The 18664-nt window shown below is 30.6% G+C and overlaps 1 pseudogene; it reads left to right on the top strand.

Moving 5' to 3' along the window:
- The window catches only part of LOC142330749 (trypsin-1-like), a 33674-nt pseudogene that overhangs the window by 568 nt on the left and 14442 nt on the right, over positions 1-18664 (top strand).

Here is an 18664-nt window from a genome sequence, read left to right as displayed (position 1 = left end):
TACTTAAAAAAGAAATGAAAATGTTAAAATACTGAAATGGTAGATGCTGATTAATTTCAAAAAGACCACTGTGCCACCGTTAATCTAAAGGCTTAGCAGATATCAAGAAAACCAGTAGAACAGCTGTTTTTTGTATAAAGCTAACTGAATATTAGCAATGACTCTATGAATGTTCGATGGTAATATGATCTGTTTGAAAGCCAATCTGGAATCAGATATTAATTTGCTTTGTTCTAAAAAGGTTTTAATCATCTAAGTAGATTTCTTGAAAACTTTTTAAGTGCAGGTAGCATGCTAATCGGCTGATATGATGTTATGTCATTAGGTGGTTTGCCTGGTTTCAGCTATTTTCCATAGATCCAGAAAGTATTCAGTTATGAGAAAGTGTATAATGTAATAATAATTATAACTAGCAAACTAAGAACTCTATGATCAGCGACATTGTAGATAGTTTATGAATTAAATGGTATGTGAAAGATGAAAATACAGGATTTTAATAGTTTAATGATAAGAAAATTAATATTTAATTTTACAAAAGCAAAAACATCTATTTATATATTAAAAACAGAATAAAATAATATCACGTTGTTGGGTTGGGTTTGTGATTTTTCAGTTCTATTTCTTATATCTCCGTGCCAACTATCTATAAATTTCTTAAACAACTTTTGAATTAAAATCTTTTTGAAATTAATTTAACGCATATTATTCCTCTTCCCTCTGAACCTCGCTAATTCCTCCTTCATCTACATTTATCCTATCCATTTCCTTCTTTAAATTTTCTAACCTACCGATCTTTTTTTTAGATTTCTAACAATCCACGTTTCGACTCGTAGAATGTTATTTTTTAATTTTCTGGTGATCCCTTCCTTAGTAGCCTCCACTCGGAGATCCAAATGGGAGACTAGTTTACCTCCAAAATATTTTACCAAGGAAGGTGCCTCCAACTTTGTTACATGAAAATGCCGGGAGCTACATTTTCTTTGAAAAAAAAAAGCTGTACTTTTCCATTACTTTCAGCTGCGCAGTACTCAGAAGATTGAGTGATGCTGATATGACCATTTAAGTCCTCCTGACCTACACCCTTAACAACTACTGAAAGAGCTGCTGCCCTCTTTCAGGAATCATTCCTTAGTATGGCTCTCAACAGATACCTCTCCGATATGGTTCCACCTTCGGTCCAGCTATTCTGTATCACTGAGCACTGAAGGGCCCTCACCAATCGCAAGGTTTCATGAGTCATAGAGGGAGTTTTTAGATTAAAATAATCTTCCATCACACAAAAGTAAAAACTTTGATCACACGTGACCAGCAGTTATCAGTTTATAAAAAATAACACGATTGTTTAATATATCTAATACTATTTTATGTAACTGAAAAATATTTTAGAGGAGAAAGTCTTAAAAAAAATTTTAATTTATAATAGAAACAATCTATCAACGATTAATTAAAATAAAAATAAAAAAAATAGCTCAAAGAAAAAATTAACCTTGAACCAAGCAAAATTTCATTTTCAATAGTAGATTTATTAACAATAAAATTATTAGAAACTGTGTTTTAATTAGGAAACTGTGTTAAAACTATTAGGAACTGTGTTGTTAATTATTAGTTATTTTATTATTACCGATATTACAGCATAGCTATTGTCTGCATTATGATTGGAAAACGCAATAAAATTGATCGCGTTTTATTACTAACACGATTTTTCCATCGTTCCAAATTTGAACGCTTAAAACTCGATAACGAAGGCGTTAACAGAAAAACGGCGTTCACCGTTGTTTTTTTCGAAAAATTTAAACCGAAATCACGTATCGTACGTCAACCTTCCTATTTAAAAAATTAAGTTTGATTTATACGGCGGAAAAAATTAAAAACCCACGTAATGCAGATTTTTTTAACTTTGGTGAACCCCATTTCTTGCTGCGCCCGTAAACGCTTTTTTTCGAATTATAATATATTTACACGATTTTTTTTTATACGAAGGATTCGGCGATTATATTTCTTCTTCGCTTCCGTCGCCCCAATTTAGCGAATATACTAGCTGCAGAGGTGTGCCTGTGGCACGGCCTCCGCAGCTAGGCCCTGCGGACCGGTAATCGCTAACGCACAGATTTGAGCGTGTTTAGCGAAAGATCGGATCTGTACGTTTTACATCGAGTGAGTGTAATCAAAACGCAGGGCTAAACGAATTAATTTATCGGATGACCGAGATCCGGTCGATCAAGAGCGTACCCGATGAGTTAAACGGTTAGCGTTCGACCTGCCGATAGTTACGCCGTTTGAATCATAAAAATCGGACCAGCGGTTGCCGAGATATTACGGTGGCACCCCCTCTCCGATTTCCGAACGGCGCCCCGGGGGCGTTTGAAAATATTATCGTCTGACGAGAACCGCCGGGAGTGGATGGGGTCGAGAAAATTTTTCAGAGCGCTAGGACCGACCGTTTTCGAGATATTTGCGATTTTCTTCCAAAAATTCGGATCCTGTTAAAAGTACTAAATTTTTCCCAAGCTATGATATATATGTATATGTGCAATATTTAGATATATAATAACATAAACAATAAATGTTTATAATAATAAAAACAATTGTAAAAATTGAAATATATTTTTAAAAGAATTCAACTAAAAAAAAAAATAAATAAAAAAGAAAGAAGTTATTTAAATAAAGAAGAAAACGTAGTTACGCGGTATTTAAATATTAAATCAACTTTGAGATTTAATTTTTAAATGGATTTCTCTTGTATAAATAGCAGGTATTTAAAAATTAAATGTCCTCACCTGTCTTACATCGATAAGAAAACATTTAAACGCGGTTATTTAAAATTTAAAGAGCTCTTTAATACGATTAAACCAGAGTTTTAATTTTTATATGTATTTTTAATAGGGATGATTACGTATGTGTATGTTTTACGTGAGTGTTTCTAAAATACTGGGCTGGCAATACTTTTTCGAATTCTATTTGTAAAACTAAACGAAAAATATCCTTAGGAATGGCAATTTCTCCTTCGTTCTGTCATCAGCCTCTGAAACTGTCATCAGACAAACAGACAGAATGATAGAGAGAGAGAGACAGACACAGACAGAGAGAGAGAGAGAGAGAGAGTGTGTGAGAGACAGACAGACACACACACACACACACAGAGAGAGAGAGAGACAGACAGACAGACACACACACACACACAGAGAGAGAGAGAGAGAGAGAGACAGACAGACACACACACACACACACACACACACACACAGAGAGAGAGAGAGAGAGAGAGAGAGAGAGAGAGAGAGAGAGAGAGAGAGAGAGAGAGAGCAGCGATGAAGAAACAGGCAGTACTGAAGAAAACAATAATTTTTATTTTGAATTATCTTCCAATAAGCCACATCTTATCACAAGGTGAATTAAATGACTTGGTTAGGGATTTAAATTTATCAAAAAATCAAGATGAACTGTTAGGATCAAGACTGCAAGGTTAGAATTTATTTCAAAAAATAAACATTTTGGGCTTTCAAAGCCGACAAAAAGTACTTTCCCGCTACTTTATTGATGAAAAATAATTTAATTTATTGCACAAATATTGATGAACTTATGTTGCACTTAAGACAAACAAGTTCATAAACCTGAGGGGACTGGCGCCTTTTCATAGATTCATCCAAGTATAGTTTCAAAGAGGTTCTACCACACAACGGTAACAAATATCCTTTGATACCAATCGCTTACAGTATTAATTTGGAAGAGAAATACGATGTGATGAAAGACGTTCTTTCTCAAAACATAGCTGGAACATATGTGGTGATTTGAAAGTTATAACTATTTTGTTAGGCTATACTAAGTACATGAGTTTTCTTTGCGAATGGGACAGCCAAGCTAGGGATAAACATTGTTACCAGAGTGGAAGAAATGAGACAACTTAACTCCAAATGGGAAAAATATTATTCATGACCCCTTAGCTGAACCCAAAAAAATATTTATAACCCCTCAAGCTAGGACTAATGAAAATTTTTGTAAAAGCAGTGAAGGCTAGTCCCAGATTTCTGTACAGAAATATTTCTAGGCAGAAATTTCCAAATATAAGTGAAAGAAAAATTAAAGACGGAGTATTTGTTGGTCCTCAAAAATGAGTTGGTCAAAGATGATGTATTTAACTAGATGCTAAATAATGTAGAAAGTGTAGCTTGGGCTTCATTTAAAGACGTTTGCAGAAATTTTCTCGGCAAACAAAAATCTGACAATTATCACGATATTGTTAATCAACTTCTTACTTCATACAGAGCAATGGAATGGAATATGTCTTTGAAAATACATTTCCTCCACTCACATGAGAATTTTTTCCTGGACAACCTCAGAAACGTAAGTGACAAACACAGTGAACATTTCCACCAAGACATTTTGGTGATGGAAAGCTTCTATAAAGGGAAATGGAATACTAATATGCTAGCAAATTACTGTTGGACATTAATTCGGGATGTGCCTGAGGCTATTTATAAAAGAAAAGCATCAGCAAAATCATTCTAACACAGGTATGACTATGCAAAATTATAAATATATTTTCCCTTAATTTCTTTGAAGCATAATTTATTTAAAACTAAGGGTGATAGAAATATTGTATTTACAGATTTATAATGTACGCAAAAAATCAGTTGAAGAAATGTTATCACACTTAGAGAGACATTAAAAATAATTTTTTGTCTATCAGTGTTATTCATTTAAAATGTTGTTTTTGTCAAATGTAATTGTATTGGAACATTTCATGTTGTCCACTTGTGTTGCAAGATCTTGATTTCATATGTACTATCCCCAAAATTGGAATGCTGAGATTAATTTCCCATTTTTTGGTTTATTCCTTCCATTGCTTCCTCTACTTCTTTTCAACAGCATCTAAGCCATTCCTTTTTTCCTACTTTTTGGGGACAAAAAGCTCCCAAAATCACTGTGCTTTATTTTTATTTGAATTTATTATTTTTGGTTTTGAATCAATGAAATTTACTTTTAGTTAATTTTAGCATAAATCTTATTTTTAATTAAATATTTTAGTGGTGATCTTGAAAACTATTGAGTAAAAGGATGATCAACGGGGAAGCATATTGAAACATTTAAATCCCCTTTACTTTATCCAGAAGGAATCTATCAATAATGGAATGCCGATTATAATTCTGAAGTATCTTTTCCATTTTACCGAAATGCATTTTCTTTTTTGTATTTTCATTAAATGTAATATCTGTTAAACATTAGAATTATAAGTCCAATACGAATGAATGATCAACCTTTTAAAATTTTCCAGTTAACTGGATTTCGTCTTGTAAAGGTCAATCGGTGTTCCACTGTATATAAATGTATTTTTTCTTAATATTTTATTTTATATGTATAATGATTTTTAATTTTAGTTCAAATTATGTCAAGGAGCTTATCTGTTCGATGTATTCAAGAAGTTCACTATGGTTCAAGATAACTGATGAACAGAATTCTCACAGAATTTATCCATCGTTTCGGTGATAGTCATAAACTCAACTGTTCTACTTTGTTAAGAACTTAGTTTTCAATACTTATAAACATTTTGGAATACCTAGGTTCAGAAAGCATTATCATAATGTAAATACAATGAAATTTAAGTAATTTAAACATTTAAGTTATTTATGATGACATTTAAAAAAGGCCTCTCTAATACAAAAAAACATCTTACTTCCAATCCATTCAAGATGTAACAGTGCTCACAAACTATTTCAGAAGCTGAATACATTTTGTAAATTAACATAATTAATTATTCCGTTGCATTTAAGTAGAACCTCAATAACAATGTTAAAAAAACAAATTAACTTATTGCAATTCCCTCATTTATACATGTCCTTAAATTAAAACCTTAAATACCTAACAATAATTCATATTACCTGTAAGTGTCTAAATTTTATTTGTGTTTTTTTTTAGGATCAGAATGTGGTATAAGTGGGTTAGTTAACTACAGGCAGCAAAGAAATTCCACATCATCACAAGGACGTATTGTAAACGGTAAAGAAAGCCAGAGAGGAGCTTGGCCATGGCAGGTATCTGTCTTACAAATGTCAATCAATCAAATAATCTTACTAATATAATTTAAAAGATTAAATGAGATAATCTGGACACAAGGAAAGATGGTGGAATATTTCACAACCTCAAAGAGCTGAAGAAGACTAATTCAGCAGTGAAAGGGAAGAAGGAATTTGGTTAGGTTAAACCAGAGCTACACTCTGGTTATATTTTGTCTTCTTTACTACACCATCCCCTCTATTTATTAATACTGATATTTTTTGGCATTATTTATCATCAATACAACTTGGCATTAATACATAATTTATGAGGTCTTAGGTAAAGCAGTAAGCTATTCCAAGCCATCTTGATGGAAAGATATTCTTTTTCATCGTTCACGCCATTTTCTATCCCTTGACCTCTTCTTCCACATTATCGCCTGTTTTCAGTAGATTCAACCCTATTTGGTTCTTCATGCTAAGGATATTAGGGTAGGTACAGTCGTCGGTGTACCCATCGGGTTGGTCTAGTGGTGAACACGTCTTCCCAAATCAGCTGATTTGGAAGTTGAGAGTTGCAGTGTTCAAGTCCTAGTAAAGTCAGTTATTTTTACACGGATTTGAATACTAGATCGAGGATACCGGTGTTCTTTGGTGGTTGGGTTTCAATTAACCACACATCTCAGGAATGGTCGAACCGAAACTGTACAAGACTACACTTCATTTACACTCATGCATATCGTCCACATTCATCCTCTAAAGTATTATCTGAAAGGTAATTACCAGGAGCTAAACAGGAAAAAAGAAAGAAAGGTAGAGTCGGTGTGCATCTTCAATACGATCCGATTCAGAAACTTTATTTTGTATCCAGTGACTGCAAAATAAGCCCAATGGCTTTAGTGCCTACCAGGTAATACAGGCCTCATAATCTCCCTTCAAATAACAGATCCTATTTCAGATAACAGATACAAAAAATAGGTGATAAACTAGAAACATGAAAAAATCAAATGTTCTGATCACAATTAACTTTCAGATAACTGTTAAAAACATTAATAAAAAATTGTCTCTTGTGGTCAAAATTAATGAAAAATGTATAATAGAAAATGAATTCAAAGGTTATTTCTTTTTAACATATTTATATTAAATGTTTTTAATCTTCTAAAGAAAATGATTAATTTTATAAACAAGAATATAAAATAAATATAGATAAAGTGATATTACCAATTAAAGTACAATAACCAAATTTTTAGAAAGGATAATTGTACAACAAAGGCTGCAGATCATGTGAAAAGGTACAATACAACATCCCCTGCCATCAGGTGATTCATTCCTTTCACATTCATCAAATTCTATAATGTGATAGCTCTACAAATTGATGATTCTACTACACACGAGCTTATCAGGAAATATTGTGCATCAAATAAACTACCATAATCTTCTTTCAGATTACAGTCCCTGAATAAAGTGACTATATTCTAATCCTTATCCTTTAGCTTTTTTTAATAAAAAAAATAAAGTGATAATTGATAAAAAATCAGGTTCATCTGATACCGGTGATGTTGAAGCAGATAAAGATACAGTGAGGTGATTTCTAAAGTAGGATGACAATAATACCTTAGATCTTATTCATGGACAGAAATTCCTATCCAAAAAGGATTCTAAGAGTGTATATTATTTATAAATACAGACTTATACAATTGTATCCTGTTTTATACTGTAAAATAATGTAACTGAATAATCTGTAATTTGAGGTACAAAATATATATATTAAATTTTCTTCAACCAAAAGTAATACTTTAATAACTTTTGATAATTGATTCATATGTATTTTTTAGCACTGAATCGGAAAATAACCTTCATTTTTTCCATCACGTCAGGATGTTTCACAAATCGCAAACTTCAAAATTTGTAAAAAGTTGAAAAATTGCAAAAATGTGATACTACAAAATAGAAATAATTTTTTTTAATAATAAATTAACATAATATATTCATTTTTTTGGCTTATACTATGCATTATTACAGCTAAACAGTCGAGTGGACTGAAGAGGATAGTGGGAGAGTGAAGATGATGAGATGGTGGAAGAACTTGGCCAACAGGTTGTAACAAGACTTAACAAGATGTAACATGTTTATTGGCAGCTATCTGTGCCACTCATGGACCATACAACTGCTATCAGTGCTGTTTCAACCATCAGCTTGTGTAAATAAAGTTTTTTCCGTCCTTCATGATCAGATGCATTTTTGTTGGTGAAAATATACTGTAGGCTTTATTCACAGTCTGAACTAAACAATTTGATTTAAAACTTACACCTGACCACAGAAAATTCAGAATTGCTTGGTTCAAGGCTCAAAGAGAAGAACCTGCTACCACCTGGCACCCATTACAGAGAAAAGGATTTTCTTCCATATTTTTTCAAAAAAGGAGAATTAGTTTTCTGCACTGATGTAAATGGACTTTTGTTTCAAATTAACATTCTCTACAAAAGTGTACTGTTCATAGATTCGTTCAAAAAAGCCTCAAAGTTGTCCTTCTTCACTGGGAATACGTATCCAACAATACCCGTTGAACATTCTGTCCATTTAAAAGAGGGTTATGATAATTTGGAATTAGTTCTTGATAAAATTAAATACGATAATTGTAAGTGGATTACATGCGGCGATCTCAAAATAATATCAAATCTCCTAGGACAGCAAGGAGGATACACAAAGTTCCTTTGTTTTTAGTGTGAATGGAATAATAGAGACACAGAAAAATACATTGGATAAGGAAAGATTGGCCAAAAAGAGCTTCATTAGAAACTGGAACCAAAAATGTGCTTCGAAAAGCTCTCATAGATCCAAATAAAGTTTTCCTTCCACATCTGCAAGTCAAGTTAGGCTTGATGAAGCAAACTGTCAAAGCCTTACCAAAAGAAGGTAAATGTTTTAAATAAATCTGTGACATATTTCCAACCTTATCAACAGCCAAACTAAAAGAGGGTGTCTTTACTGGTCCTGACATTAGAAAACTTCTCAAAGATGGTAATTTTAAGAAATAAATGGAAGTTGGAGACAAAGAAGACCCTGGAGCCTTTAAAGACATAGTAGCCAAGTTTCAGGGTAATAAGAAGGATCTGAACTTCAAATCAATCCTTCATGAAAGAAATAGAAAGGAGATATCAAGAGAAATGGACAACTGCGATGATGGCAGACTATTGCTGGATATTACACTGAGATTAACCCTATAGAGACGGTAGAAGAAAAAGCACAAAGCCGAGTACAAACCATTCAAAGAAACTTCAACACATGGAATAAAATTGTAACTATTTTACGTACTTCATCATTAAGGGTTGGTGAAGAGGGGAAGTGGTTTCCAAAGGCATCATGTACTTATAAAAATTAATTAAATAAATAAAAATAAATTAATTTAAAACAGCATTATAATAGAAATTAGGCTTATTTTGTGGTAATTTTCATTAGAAATTAAGGAGTCAATGTACCTCCTCTTCAAACCACTCAACTGTTTAGCTATAAAAATGTATAGTATAAGTCAAAAAAGTGATATATTAAAAAAAAAATTGATATATATTTTATTGAATCACATTTTTTGCAATCTTTCAACTTTTTACAAATTAAAAAAATCACGACATGGTGAAAAAATGAAGGTTATTTTTGGATTTAGCACTAAAAATTACAAAAGAATCAATTATTAAAAACTAAAAATCACAAACATCGCAGGCTTGTAATATTAAATTATCATTTTCAAATAATTAATATCAAACTCTCAATATATGATTGTTTAAAATCATCTTTACATAAAATGTTTGCTTCTTGTAAAAAAAAATCAGCTAAATCATCATATAAGACAATTAAACCTTTTAAAAGAAAAAGTGGTTTATAGTTGTGACTATAGCTGCTAACAGAAAATTTAGATTTGCACTGCAAATAAGAAATAAAAACAGTCTTTTTTTGCAGTTCAAAATCAAAATATAATTTTTAGAAATGTAATGAAATCATATCTACTGAATTTCAAGTATAGAAGAAATTAAAACTATCAGATTTAATAATAGAAAATCATTCTGTTAATTCTACTGAGTGAATTAAATAATTTACAAAATAAGTGTTTAATAGGATTCTTGTTTCAGGTTTCACTTCAGGTTCTGCATCCAAAATTTGGTTTAATCGGGCACTGGTGTGGTGGAGTGCTTGTACATCTGTCATGGATACTAACAGCAGCACACTGTATACATAAGTACTAAAAAATATTTATATATCTTTATCAGAAATATTTGTTATCTAGGAAGGCATTTATAAATCTAATCTACTATACTTAACACTATAACAAACCATTGTAACAGATTGTGATTTCATTTTTAAAGGTTAATCCTTATTTAAAGTCTCTCACAATGATACAATATAATGACAGAAGTGATGTTTAATAAACTTGTTCCCTAAGTCAGGTAGAATTAAGTAACATTCTGTTAGCACTGATGAATTGCATGAGATAGATTTATAAATCTACCTGCAGTGGTTAAAAGACTTGGAAATATAATTTCAAAATACACCTTTAGAACAGAGGTAAATTTTTCATAATTTCAGGCCTAATTGGTAAAAGTAACAATTTTTTTACGATGAATCACTATTTTTTTTTTTTTTACGCACAAAAACAATTTTATTACTACACTTAATTTTTACCCAATGCCAAATTATTTTACATTGAATTCATATTACACAATTAGTTATTTAACAATAATTAGAGAAATTCTACTTTTACAGCTTACCTTCAAGAAATGTTAATCCTCTTAATTTTGTTACTAAAGATTCAACTTCCTATTAAGAAGATAATCTTTTCTTTAAACAATGAACATGTAGCATCACAAGGTACATCAGAAATAATGTACATGTGTGCGAAAATAATTTATATATTACAGAGTGACATACATTAGTACTAAAACAAATATGTCAACTATTTATATGAAACTGGCAAGTTAAGAATTACAATCAGTCAAGTTAATAAAGAAGCGGTGAATATTTTGTTGTGGAAGGTAAGTAAATAAATGCTGCGTAGCATAAAGATAATAGCTTGAAAATAGATTTCCTTGCCGACAGCGCTTTCTAATTTCATGAAAACAAATTTTTCTATAACAATCTCTATATTAATATTACAAATATATATTTCATATATGTTATGTATGTAATAACAGTTGGCAGTCCTGTGAATGCTAGTCAACTGCATTCCCCAGTGAAGGAGTTCTTGTAAGGATTATAAAGGAACAATAATCAAAATATAACATCTTGGAGGAAAAGTGTAAAATAGAATAACAAGGATATAAGCCACATTTAATAAAGCAGTTATGGTATATTACCATACTTAACATCATTAAGTGTAGTTTCAGTAAATACTGTTGACATTTATTAGTGGCTGATGAAACAGTTGCCACTAATAATAATACATTTATAATAATTTAAAATAATAACTGTTGTTTTCTATTATAAAACAGTTTTCTGTATAATTTTGTACTGTGATATCTTCAGTCTGTCTTTAGCTGCTCTATGGACAGTCGTACTAGGCGATTGGGATAGAAATGAGATGAAAAGACTGAATTAAGAATTCCTGTTGAAGATATTCTTGTCCATGAAAGATTCAGTAACTACCAGAACGATATAGGTAATGTAGGTAACCAGTATATGATAAACATCTAATATAATAAAAAATTTTCACGTAAAATCTAAAATTACAAAAGAATTTTATTAACAAATTATTTAATATTAATTTGAATAACCGGTCGAGTATATAATCAGACAAATTGTCTGTATAACAAAAATAATACCTATTGAAACTAGTAAGTAAAATCCTTGATTCTACTAATTATTAATTATTAGATATTCATAAATCTCCCAACATCTAAACATTATTCCTACTGGAACTGATTAAACTGGTGTTTCTCCATTGAGAAAAATGAAAATACATTAATATAATTATTAAAATTTGTTTACAAAATATTTTACCTTAAAATCTAAAACTAGATGGCCATTTCAAGTTTTTCTACAAATATAAATAAAAAAAAACTGAGAACAATATTATGTAAGCAGTTGGAATAACATTCATAAGAAAGAATAAACAAAAAAGGAAAATAATAATAATAATAGTTTCATAAACAACTTTAATTTAGGCATAATCATAATATTATATACGTATGTATACATACGTACATATATATATATATGTATATATATATATATATATATATATATATGTATATATATATATATATATATATATATATATATATGTATATATATATATATATATATATATATATATATATATATATATATATATATGTATAAGTGAAATTAGAAAATAAAAGAATACTATTAAAAATTATTGATTTTTTAAATTACAAACAGAATAAAATTTTTTAAAATAAATCTTATAACATTTTCAGCCATCACTGTGACCATCTTTACTGACTTATGCTTCTGTTTTCAAGCTTACATCACTGATATTATTACAGATTATATATTTTTTACTTAGAAAAAGCATATTTAGAATGCAGTCAAAGAGTGTTTTCAATTAGTTTTCTCTTCATTTAGTATGTCAAAAACTCATAACTTATAAAATTTACAGGCAGAATTCAAATCCTACTTACTTTTTGACCACATTCTAAATACGTGTCTGCCTAACAATAAGAAAAAACTACCAGCAATAATATAAACTGACATAGGATAAGAGATAATTACCAGTCACTGAAGACAGCTATAATAATTGTGACTGAAAATGTTATGACATCTGTTTTTTAAAATTGTACTGTATATTTAACAAATTTAATTCAGTGTAAAAACGTTGATAATTTTCATCACAGGCAAATACAACAAAAAATAAATAACTTATAAGAAACATTAATCCGTTTAAATTATTTATTTATTCTATTAAAAGAAACAAAAGAATTAAATGTTTTCTTCCGTTATTAAAAAATCACTTTTTTATTTATTCACAGTATAAAACAATCAGTTGATTACAGTCACAAGAAATGTTGCAACTTATAATTTGGTAAGCAACAGTTTGACTTATTTCTATTTCAACCAACTATTTACTTTCCCAACTGTTTATTTCCCATACCACAGCAGAAAAAAAGAAACAAAAAAGGCAATGACTGTAACAGTCTAGGTTAAATACATGAACGTAATTATTTTAATACAAATTGGGTTGTAATGGACAACAAATTTAAACAGTTTTGTAAGCATATGTTAAATACCCCTTTTCCACATTCTCCTTTTAAGATCAACAGATGAAATTATCTGTATAAGTACATCAAACAACTTGTGAAGGAATGGCATTCCCTAAAAGTAAAACTGTGTATGCAGACTTAAGGGGCTGAAAGAAAAGATCCAAATAACATGATAGCAATGACCTTCTCTCTTAATTATATATGTGGAAGATCGGTTACAATAAATTTGATATACAAACTATGATAGAAAAACAACTCTATATCCAAACGATGATAGAAAAATATCATGGAAGCACTGATCTTACTTTCTATGCATTCAATAAAAGGAATCACCATCGGTATCATGTTGTTCTGACATAATATAAAAAGTTAATTAAAGGCAAAGAACCTAAACTAGGTTAAAGAAAAATATATTATGGTCCAATAACATTTTTTTTCATACTCACCACTAATTTTAACACAATTCTTTAATTTTTTCACTGGTTTCTATTCAGTTTTCAAATACGTTTTGCTCCCATTAATTAAAATTGTTTAAAACTCGTCATTTTTTCTTTAAATTACTGACTACGAAATATTTTGAAAATCAAAACATAATTCTGAAATACTATAGTTTTCCGAAATTTGTATTGGACTTTTCTACTGAAATATCTGTCATTAAAAGTATAGTCGACTACTAATTTCTTTATCATGAATATTTGTTCTTTCTTTTTCAAAAACAGCTTAGTAAAAAAAATCTCACAAAATTGGCTATGAAATTAAATTGTGTTATAAGAATTGTAGCTCCTATATCAAAGTCCCTCAGATTATTACAATAATTATAAATTGATCAGAACACATAACATCGCTGCTGCAACATGCTCAATAGCCAAGAAAGATAGAAACAAATGTGCTGTTGACAAGTCATCTTGATCACAAAAACAAGTAAGCATTATAATTAAAACAGACCTATTGTATTAATAGAATCTAGGCTTATATAAATTAGAGAAACTAATTTTTATAACCAAATTAATTAAATTATCTGACAAAAATAATTTTCCTAATTATACCATCAACATATTACATACCATAAATCTTAAAATTTGATAACGCATTTTTTTTTATTTAGTCCCTACACTCATATAATTAGTACAGAATAGAACAGCTCCTTAATCTACTAGAATAATAGCTGCACCATTGCAAGAAATAATCTACCAAACGATAAAGTATCACAGACAGTTGAACAAATAGGTCGCAATGGTATCAGATGCTTCCCCAACCCCAGGTGATAAAGTAAACATTCTATAAAAATTACTTTATTTAAACTTTTAATAACAATTATAATAATAATTTAAGCAAAACTTCCATCAGACGATACTAGTTTTTAGCATAGGATGTGCAATAACCAATAAATAATAATTGTATTTCTCCAATTGAATTATTACAGTAGAAACAAAAGAACATATTCTTCTTAGGAAAAGAAGAACAATAATTTGTTCATCCTTCGCACATTGCAGTAAAAACAAATTAAAATGAACATATTACATATACATATGTAACATATTACATTCACAGTTATATACAATGTTTTAACTACGAACAGAATTAAAGTAAAAAGATACTGACATAGAATTAATTTATTACATGTTACTACAATCTTATTCTAAAATAGAAAAGTAAAATGAAATTAATAGAATAAAAAAAGAGAAAGATATTGCCCAATCATAACACAAAGCAATACTAAATATCATGAGTTTTTTTTTTAATAATGCAATACTGACAGACTTATTGACAAATTAATTAGGCCTCCTCCCTCTATGAATCATGAGACCTTGCCGATGGTGACAGGGCTTGAGTGCTCAGTGATACAGGATAGCTGAACCAAAGGTGCAACCATATCGGAGAGGTATCTATTAAGAGCCAGACTAGGAATGATTCCTGAAAGAGGGCAGCAGCTCTTTCAGTAGTTGGTCAGGAGGACTTAAACGGCCATATCAACATCAACCAATCTTCTGAGTACTGTACAACTGAAAGAAATGGAAACTACCCATTTTCTTCCAAGAAAATGTAACTTTCTACATTTTCATGTAACAAAGATGGAGGCGCCTTCCTTGGTAAAATATTCTGGAGATAAACTAGTCCCCCGTTCGGATCTCCAGGTGGGAACTACTAAAAAAGGGTTCACCAGAAAATTAAAAAATAACATTCTACGAGTCTGAGCGTGGAATGTTAGAAGTCTAAAAAAGGATTGTAGGTTAGAAAATTTAAAGGAAATGGGTAGGTCAAATGTAGACGTAGTAGGAATTAGCAAGGTTCAGTGGAAAGAGGAAAACTACTTTTGGTCAGGTAATTTTAAAATAATTAACTCAGCTTCAAATAAAGGGCAAGCAGGAGTAGGTTTCGTAATGAACAAGAAGATAGGGAAGAGAGTAGAGTATTTCAAAAAAGCTTAGCGGGGGAATCATTGTAGTAAGGATAAAATCAAAACCTAAGCCAACAATGATTGTTAACACCTATATGCCAACAAGTGCCTATGATGATCAGGTAGAGCGCATATACAAAGCAATTAAAACATGTAAAAGGGAATGAAAATTTAATAATAGTTGAAGATCGGAAAGCAAGCATTGGAAAAGGCAAGGAAGGAAATACTGTGGGTAAATATGGACTGAGCAAAAGGAATAAAAGAGGGGACCAACTTATTGAGTTTTGCACGAAGTAAAATTTAGTAATTGCCAACACCCAGTTTAAAAACCATAACAGAAGAATATACACATGAAAGAAGCCAAGTAATACTGCAAGGCATCAGATAGATTATATCATGTTTAAACAAAGATTTAGAAATCAATTTGTTGACTGCAAAGCTTATCCTGGAGCAGACATTGATAGCGACTATAATTTAGTGATAATGAAATGCAGACTGGGGTTTAAAAAAACTTGAAGAAGGTGTCAGATGAATCAGTGGAATTTAGAGAAGCAGCTTGAGGAAGAGGAGGTAAAGAAGATTTTTAAGGAGGACATCGCAAAAAGCCTGAGTAAAAAAGATAAGGTAGAAAATATAGAAGAGAATGGGAAAATGTTAAGAAGGAAATTCCTAAATCAGGAAAAGTGAAAACCTTGGGTATCACAGGATATATTGAGCTGATGGATGAACATAGAAAGAATAAGAATGCTAGTGATGAAGAAGGTAAAAGGGACTATCAATAAATAAGAAACACTATAAACAGGAAGTGCAAATTAGCGAAAGAAGAGTGGATTAAAGAAAAGTGTTCAGAAGTGGAAAGAGAAATGATCAATGGTGAAATAGAAGGACCATACAGGTGTAAGTTAAGGTGAATTTTGTGGTACATAAATTAAAATCTAATAATGTGTTAAACAAAGATGGTACACCAATATATAATACAAAAGGTAAAGTCGATAGATGGGTGGAATATATTGAAGTGTTAAAAGAAGTAAATGAATTAGAAACTGGTGTTATAGAAGAAGAAAAGAAAGTCAAAGAGTACGAAAAGGGAGATACAATACTGAGATCTGTATTTAAGAGAGCATTAAAAGATTTGAATGGCAGAAATGCTCCTGGGATAGACAGGATACCTGCAGAATTACTGCACAGTGTAGGTGAGGAATCAATAGATAGGTTATACAAACTGGTGTGTAATATTTACGAAAAATGGAAAGTTTCATCAGGCTTCAAAAAGAGTGTTATTGTCATGATACCAAAGAAAGCAGGAGCAGAAAACTTTGAAGAATACAGAACAATTAACCTAATTACTCAGGCATCAAAAATGTTAACTAGAATTCTGTACAGAAGAACTGAGAGAGTGGAAGAATTGTTAGGAGAAAACCAGTTTGGTTTAAGAAAAAGTATAGGGACAAGAGAAGCAATTTTAGCACTCAGATTAATAGAAGATTTAGCACTCATATTTAGAAGGAAGATTAAAGAAAAACAGACCAACATACTAAGCATTTATAGAATTAGAAAAGACATTTGATAACGTAGACTGGAATAAAATGTTCAGCATTTTAAAAAAATTAGGGTTCAAATACAGAGATAGAAGAACAATTGCTAACATGAACAGGAACCAAACAGCAACAGTAATAATTGAAGAACATAAGAAAGAAGCCGTAATAAGAAAGGGAGTCTGACAAGGATGTTCCCTATCTCCGTTACTTTTTAATCTTTACATGGAACTAGCAGTTAATGATGTTAAAGAACAATTTAGATCTGGAGTAACAGTTCAAGGTGAAAAAATAAAGATGTTGCAATTTGCTGATGTTATAGTAATTCTAGGAAAGAGTAAAAAAGATTTGGAAGAAACAATGAACGGCATGGATGAAGTCCTACACAAGAACTACCGCATGAAAATAAAAAAGAACAAAATGAAAGTAATGAAATGTAGTAGAAATAATACACATGGACCACTGGATATAAAAATAGGAAGGTAAAAGATTAAAGTTGCAGAAGAATTTTGTTATTTGGGAATAGAATTACTAAACATGGACAAAGCAGGAGCGATATAAAATGCTGAATAGCACAGGCGAAATGAGCTTTCATTCAGAAATATAATTTTAATAAATCAAAAATTAATCTAAACATCAGGAAAAGATTTTGAAATTATATTTTTGGAACATAGTTTTATATGGAAGTGATACTTGGATGATTGGTGTACCTGAGAAGAAAAGATTAGAAAGCTTTTGAAATGCGGTGCTATAGGAGAATGTTAAAAATCAAATGGATGGATAAAGTGACAATTGAAGAGGTGTTGTGGCAAACTGATGAAAAAAGAAGCATTTGGAAAAATATAGTTAAAAGAAGAGACAGACATAGGCCACATATTAAGACACCCTGGAATAGTCTCTTTAATACTGGAGTGACATGTAGATGGGGAAAATTGTGCAGGCAGGCACTGTTTGGAATATGTAAAGCAAATTGTTAGCTGTAATATACCAGTCAAATGACTGAAGACAGAAAAAAAATTAGGTCTCATTTGAAGACACATACACATAAGATAAAACAAATACACTAAAAATCTTAATTACATATAGCTGCCGCAATGAATCTTGAAGCTTGGAATGCGACAGCTAGTAAGGTGCCTGTTATCCAAACTGAAAACCTTCAGTTTAGTTTTCATGCACAAAAGCAAGTTGCTTTGTGGTATATACACTTATTATTTTGTTATAGGGTGGTATTATGAATTACTTTAAAATTTTTTTTTTAATTCTTTTGTTTATACTTTATAAATTATTAAATATTTTGTCATAAAAAGAAATGTTATGGTATATTTTTAAATGTCATAAAAATGTAGGCCTCTTCTCAACAAGTATTAAAATTACATTAGCAGAGAAATGCTAAATGATAAATTAACTAACATTATAATTGTCTGAAATAAATAACACAGTTTATAATAATCTATCCTGATTTTACTATTGTAAAAATAAACATGGATAGGCCAAATATTATAACTCAAGAAATGAGCCACCTTTCTTAGAATC

The sequence above is a fragment of the Lycorma delicatula genome, chromosome 9 (assembly GCF_047948215.1).
Source record: "Lycorma delicatula isolate Av1 chromosome 9, ASM4794821v1, whole genome shotgun sequence".
NCBI classification, from domain to species: Eukaryota; Metazoa; Arthropoda; class Insecta; order Hemiptera; family Fulgoridae; genus Lycorma; species Lycorma delicatula.
Note: the sequence above shows the minus strand (reverse complement) of the source record. Positions and strands in the feature narration are given on the sequence as shown.